This window comes from Alnus glutinosa, chromosome 6, assembly GCF_958979055.1.
Source record: "Alnus glutinosa chromosome 6, dhAlnGlut1.1, whole genome shotgun sequence".
Lineage (NCBI taxonomy): Eukaryota > Viridiplantae > Streptophyta > Magnoliopsida > Fagales > Betulaceae > Alnus > Alnus glutinosa.
In genome coordinates, this window is record NC_084891.1 from 1499976 (window position 1) to 1507646 (window position 7671).

General features: G+C 34.5%; 1 long non-coding RNA gene across 1 annotated transcript; it reads left to right on the forward strand.

The window, feature by feature from the left end:
• The first annotated feature begins 6200 nt into the window (after positions 1-6200).
• LOC133870219 (uncharacterized) lies at positions 6201-7671 on the forward strand. The gene is made up of 2 exons (XR_009900662.1): positions 6201-6347; positions 7375-7671. It is a non-coding gene; the product is annotated as an uncharacterized LOC133870219 (long non-coding RNA).

Here is a 7671-nt window from a genome sequence, read left to right on the forward strand (position 1 = left end):
CCAATGCCTAGTGGTCATGATCGGCGTTTAATGATGTTTGTTTTCCAAAGGCTCACGTTTACAATCAAAATTTGTTGTCAAGATACAAATAAATTTGGACAATAAATATGGTAAAATAAATTTATAGAGCTCATATGTTCGAGCAAAGAGATAAGCTGTCTGATATTCGTTTGGAACAAATGAACACCATAAAAATTCTCTCATATTTACGGCCAATTTATTAACAATCCAAGCTAGAAAGAAATCTCTATTTAACCCTAAAGGATTGGCTTAATGGTTGAGGCTTGCGGCTTTTAGGAATATATTATTCCTAGAGGTCTCAAGTTCAAGACCTCCTAGATGGCTAGGTGCTACCTTTTCTTTGAGGCCAATCACCGGGGCGAAGCCTGCGTCTCAATGCTTAACATTTCTAGTAGTGTGGGTATTGGGTTAAGGATAGTCTGGTAGATTCTAGTTGAGCCTCTACGCTTGGTAAGTTATCACTTTTTGTAAGACAATTCAAAATACTGAAACTGAGATACCCTGAAAAAAAAAAAAATAAAAAAAATAAAAAATAAAAAATCCTACAAATTAAACCACAAACAAAGACAATATTGTCATCATGAAGAAAATGGCATAGGAAGAAGCGTAATGAATGTCAATCCATTAATGGTTTATGAGCACTCCATATCAACCCAACTGCATGTATAAAGGTTTTATAAGAGTTGAGTTTGTAGCATTGTTCTTCAGAAAATTTGGACAAAACAACCCATTTTACAAAGAGATCTGCTACTTCTCTAACTCCTGTTCCAACTCTCATCTAATCTTTTTTCAAATCAACTATTAGATTTGTTTTCATTTGTCTTAATCTTACATATTCAATAGTTGATTTTTTTTTTTTTTTTTTTTTTTTTTTTTTTTAAAAGAAAAATGTTAGAGATGGATTGGAATTGATTTCGTTGCATCAAAATTTTATATATAAAACTTGAAAAAAGGCGATTCAAAACCCACATATATTCAGTTGAAATGATTGGGTTTGCATAGAGAATCAATGTACCCAACAAAAATCATGCAACCGAAGCCTAACCCAATCACTAAATGGGTCGGGCATGGTGCCAACCCAAACAAATGGGTTAGGGCAGGCATGTCGATGATTTCAACTGGTGCGCAAATTTGTATAATCCAAACCCAAAAATTGTTTAATTTATAAAGAGTTATTAATTCCAACAACATTGCAGAGTTGATCATTCAGACCTTTCAATTCATAGATAGATGTGGATCTCGGACCTATGAATGGAAATATCCCCGAAACTCACAAAGAAAAAAGAAGTGATCGAGTTAGACAAAAAGAGAAAACATTTGGGCAAAAAAAGAATTAACTTGGACAAAAAGAAAGAAAGTAACTTGGATAAATCTTTTTTGTCGATAATCTCACGTTTGGACACATGTCAGTTTAATTTACTGAATTTGAGTAAATTCTTTCAACCCAATTAATTTAGTGGAAAACTTGTGCCTCATAAATACACTCTCCTCAATTTTATTTTATTTTTTGAAATAATTATTTCAATATTAGTTAGGTAAACAACTATGTAATAACAATGTTAACTTGATTTACATAATATTAATAGAGTTCTAATATCTCATTTATTTCACTTAATTATAGTGATTGTCAATAAATTTTTTTAAAAAAATTGCTTAATTGAGGAATACGCCAAATTCAAATCAGCATAAAACCAATTTTGACAATAACATTAATGGTTGGTTGAGAGATTAAAAAGAGTACCAAAATTGAAATGCACTCCTTATATGCGATATATATATATTAGCATTGCCTTATAAATAACGATATTATCAAGGTTGAGAACCTGCCTTGACACTCATCCAGCTTGCATTTTCGTTTCCAAAGATGAAGTACTGCTTTCCGGCTTTCCCTCTCCTTGTGCTGTTTTTCTTAGTTTTCTCAACTGGTAATTCTTTTTTCTCTTCTAGAAACGGTTCCCGCTCTATTTGTTAATGCTTTTTAGAGCGTGTTTTTTAATTTGTTTATGTTTGAAAAAGACGTTTTAATGTGACATAATCGGAAAAAAAAAAAAAAATGTATAGATTCGAGTATTTTTAAGTTTTGATTATTTGTTAATTAATGTTTTTGTTTTAAAAAGATCGAGAACCAAACATGATTCTCACATGTTTTTGTTTGATAATATTTATAACCCCCACTACATGATTATTGGTAATTGACATTTTAATCAAATAAGAAAGAATTAAGAATGTTTTCTTAAAATTAAAATCTTTTTTTCAAAGCTCTCCAGCGTCTTCGATCTTCCTCAAACTTGAATCCTTTTCTACTTTTTTTTTTTGTATCAAACAATAAATCTGGGTTATTTTGCTTCTCTTGAATATAATATCACGTTTACTACTGTTACGTCAATTTATAAGAAATTATTAGAAAAATTATAGTATAAATCCCGAACATTTTAATTATTGGTTTTCTTAATTTTTTGTTTGGGTTGAAAACAGGTATTCCGTTAGGAGATGCGCAAAAGTGCTCCGAGCCTCCTATCAATATTGTGAACTGCTCAAAGCTGGCATGTGTCCAAAGCTGTATTGAGAAATATGGCGAAAGTGTTAATGGTGGGTGCATCAATGAGGAAACTTGCTGTTGCAAAGAATCGGCGATACCAAAACAAATCTAGATGAAATTCTACCTCATTTGCCAATTGTGTTCCATATATATATCGAAAAATAAATGTGAGGGGACAAATAATTAAGTTCAAATGAATCAAATAATTCTATATTGTTTGTGTTCTTGATCGTGACTTATCATGACTCATGAGTACTTATTTATATATTAATGGATTAAGTATCGTCGATCAGTTTGGTTTAGCAGTTTTAAAATATATAGCTTTAAAAAAAAAGTACATTTTTAAAAATAATCACATTACATGCAATTTAAAAATGTAATTTTTTTTTTATATATTTTTAAATCGCTACTTTTTTTCAAACGCTCTTCCAAACATAACACTTTTGATACCAAGTCGTTACGATTAAGCGAGATCTTTCTTCCGTTGGTTATATATATATATATTTTGACTATGTGGATCGGAGGTTAATTTATTACGAGGTTACTTAGGCCTCATGCAAACAATAAATATTTGGAGGAAAAATTCCTCTCTTTTTTTTTGACACTGTGCAAAGCACCCATTTCATTCGGGTCAAGTAAAGCTACGGCTTTCACTCTCTAAGAAATTGTTTGCACTCAAAGAGGTTGAATCTTAGACCAAATGCTTTATAAATTACAGCATCAAGACCAAGTGATTTACATCTCGAGCCAACCCTTTTGAGGTTAAATTCTCATAAGAATAAGAGATAAACTAAGATTCTTAAAGAAATTCAAATAATCTTACTAATCTTTTGTTGTTAATTAATTAGATTAAGCATAATGATTAATATCCCACGTTGAACTCCTGGGCTTGACAAGATAAACTGCCGGGTCTTATTTTTCTTAATTGGGCCTTCTGCAGCTGTTTATCCACGTTTCTTATTTTTTGCATGCACATTTTATTAATTAATTATTTGCATAATTGCATGCAAAGGTCAGTTGTAAGTTGTTGACTTGCACGTGCTTGTTTTCTTCCTTTTGTCTTTTTTTTTGAACGTGCATTGCTGCATTCTTCACGTGCTGATGACCACTCACAAGTCACAACAAATTGGCTTATAAATAACGAGGTTGTCAAGGTTGAGAGCCTACAAGAGTAAAGACACCGATCGAGTAAGAGTTTGCATTTTCAATTCGTTTCCAAAGATGAAGTGCTTTCCAGCTTTCCCTCTCCTTGTGGTGTTTTTCTTGGTTTTTTCAAGTGGTATATAATTCCTTTTCCTTGGCTCCTCCTTTTCTTTTTTTCTTTTTTCTTTTTTAGTGGATGGGTTTATTATATTTACAGCTAGCCTCTATATATATTATTGGTAATTGAAAATGTTAGAACAATTTTTCTTCTGGCGATGAAGCCTATATATCTAGAATGACGACCAGAAAAACTTCGATGCTTAAGCCAACAAATATTTTTGAGTAAGGGCCAAAAGCCCCTTTTACATAATCCTGATTTACCTTTTCTAGTATTCATATTCCCTCATACAATTGCTTCCATGCCATGATTCATCTTCAACGTGTGATTAATCCCCCATATATGTTGGTCTTGACTTAAGCATCATTTATCCTTTTAAGTTAGAAGCGTACATCTCACATCTTTATCCTGCAGCGCAATGATGGTGTGGAAGCTGATTCGGTATTTTATGTGTATGATAAGTCCGGATTAATAAGCTACTATTGGGCATTAGGGCGCAAGCCGTGTCGGCCAATCAACTCACTTCCCAACAGAAATTTTATAAGAAGAGACGAGGAGATGGCATTTCATCAAATAATTAAGAAAGAATTAAAATAATAACAATGTTCGGAGCGTAAACTGTAGATGGAGGCCTAGCTACATGCCTACATGTTATAGTTCTTAATTAAACTAAAATTCCTTTTCAAAGCTCTCCAGTTTCTTCTTCCTGAAACTTGAACCCTTTATAGCATCCTGAACATTTTAATTATATATTGATTTTGTTTTTGTTTTTGTCTTAATTGGTTGAATTGAAAACAGGTACTATTCTGCTATATGTTTTTGTCTTTTCATCTGTTGGGATGATTTGTGATCCTTTCACTCACGGCAGGAGTGAGGCCTTAACACATGAGTCTATTTTATCAAAATATATATATTTTTCAGCAAAGCGTATAAGTGCATGCATATATATATATATATATATATATATATATATATATATATATATATATTTTCCTGGTTGATAAAATAAAAACCAACATTTATCCTTACTTTAACATGAATCATGTTTGTAAAAGAAGAGTATGAACTTATCTGGTGAATTCGATGAAGATGAACTGTCCTACTTGGAATTCCTTATCTTGCACTCCCCTTGATATGGGGCTCTTTGGGAGAGTTCTTCAAGCTGGATCCTCGGTTCGGATTGGTCCCTCGGCATGTGACTGTGCATTTCGGAGGATGGCAAATCTAGAGGGGTCCTCGGACTATGCTATTTGGAACTAGAAGCTTGGGCATAGGGCCTTCGGGATAGTACTCTCAGAATCATACTCTCGGTATGTGTCGTCTCGGTACGTACTTTTCGTCCCGGTAGAACACCCTCGCGTCTAGCTTTTCTCTTTGGAAGAATGCCCTCAGATCAAACTTCTCGGAATATACTTTCTTCTCGGTATGAAACCCTCGAGTTTAACTTTCCTCCTTAGTAAAACATCTCGGATCTAACTTTCCTCCTCAGTAAAACACCTCGGATCTAGCTTTTGTACTCGGTAGAACACCCTCGGATCTAACTTTTCTCCTCGGTAGAACACTCTCGGATCTAACTTTCCTCATTGGTAAAACACCTCGGATCTAACTTTGTACTTGATAAAACACTCTCGGATCTAACTTTTCTCCTCGGTAGAACACCCTCGAATCTAACTTTCCTCATTGGTAAAACACCTCAGATCTAACTTCCACCTCGGATCTAACTTTCCTCCTCAGTAAAACACCTCGGATCTAGTTTTTGTACTTGGTAGAACACCCTCGGATCTAACTTTTCTCCTCGGTAGAACACCCTTAGATCTAACTTTCCTCATTGGTAAAACACCTCAGATCTAACTTTCCTCCTCGGTAAAACACATCGGATCTAGTTTTTGTACTTGGTAGAACACCCTCGGATCTAACTTTTCTTCTCGGTAGAACACCCTCGGATCTAACTTTCATCATTGGTAAAACACCTCGGATCTAACTTTTCTCCTCGATAGAAAACCCTCGGATCTAACTTTCCTCATTGGTAAAATACCTCGGATCTAACTTCCACCTCAGATCTAACTTTTCTCCTCGGTAGAACACCTTCGGATCTAACTTTCCTCCTCGGTAAAACACCTCGGATCTAACTTTCATCCTCAGTAAAACACCTCGGATCTAACTTTATACTTGGTAAAACACCCTCGAATCTAACTTTCCTCCTCGGTAGAACACCATCGGATCTAACTTTCCTCATTGGTAAAACACCCCGGATCTAAGTTGTAAGTTGTTGACTTGCACGTGCCTTTTTTTTTTCTTGCTTTTATCTTAATTCACTTGCATTGCTGCATTCTTCACGTGCTGATGACCACTCACAAGTCACAAACACATTGGCTTATAAATAACGAGGTTGTCAAGGTTGAGAGCCTACAAGAGTGAAGACACTGATCGAGTAAGAGTTTGCATTTTCAATTCGTTTCCAAATTAAGATGAAGTGCTTTCCAGCTTTCCCTCTCCTTTTGGTGTTTTTCTTGGTTTTTTCAAGTGGTATATAATTCCTTTTCCTTGGCTCCTCCTTTTCTTTTTTAGTGGATGGGTTTATTATATTTACAGCTAGCCTCTATATATATTATTGGTAATTGAAAATGTTAGAACAATTTTTCTTCTGGCGAACACCAACCAAATTACACATGCAAAAGAGAAAAAATGTAAGCAATGAAGCCTATATATATAGAATGACGACCAGAATAACTCCGATGCTTATGCCAATAAATATTTTTGAGCAAGGGCCAAAAGCCCATTTTACATAATCGTGATCTACCTTTTCTAGTATTCATATTCCCTCATACAATTGCTTCCATGCCATGATTCATCTTCAACATGTGATTAATCCCCCATATATGTTGGTCTTGACTTAAGCATCGTTTATCCTTTTAAGTTAGAAGCATACATCTCACATCTTTATCCTGCAGCGCAATAATGGTGTAGAAGCTGATTCGGTATTTTATGGGTATGATAGATCCGGATTAATAAGCTACTATTGGGCCTTAGGGCGCAAGCCGTGTCGGCTAATCGACTCACTTCCCAACATTGGCGGACCTATATGGGGGCCAGGGGGGGCCTTGGCCCCCCCAACCCCCAAAATTTCCCTCAAAAAAAAAAAAAAAAAATCTATATATATATATATATATATATATATATATATATATTAAATTTTACCTTAAATTTTGTTTATTTTTTTAGTTTGCCCCCCCAAAATTTTTTTCTTTCAATTTGGCCCCCTCATATTTACAAGGCTGGGTCCGCCACTACTTCCCAACAGAAATTTTATAAGAAAGAGATGGCATTTCATCAAATAATTAAGAAAGAATTAAAAAAATATTAATGTTTGGAGCGTAAACTGTAGATGGAGGCCTAGCTACATGCCTACATGTTATAGTTCTTAATTAAACTAAAATTCCTTCTCAAAGCTCTCCAGTTTCTTCTTCCCGAAACTTGAACCCTTTATAGCATCCCAAACATTTTAATTATATATTGATTTTGTTTTTGTCTTAATTGGTTGAATTGAAAACAGGTACTATTCTGCTAGGGGAGGCACAAACATGCTCCATGCCTCCAATCAATATTATCAACTGCTCAAAGCTGGCATGTGTCCAAAGCTGTGTTGAGAAATATGGAGAATGGATAAATGGTGCATGCACCGATCGGGACACTTGCTGTTGCCAGGTGTTGCAGATGCGAAACCAAGCCTAGATCAAATTCTACCCACCTCATTTAATTAATAGTCACATATATTGAAAAATAATTGTGATTTGTGAGGGGGCAACAAATAAGTTCAAATCAATGAAATAATTCTATAATTCTACATTTA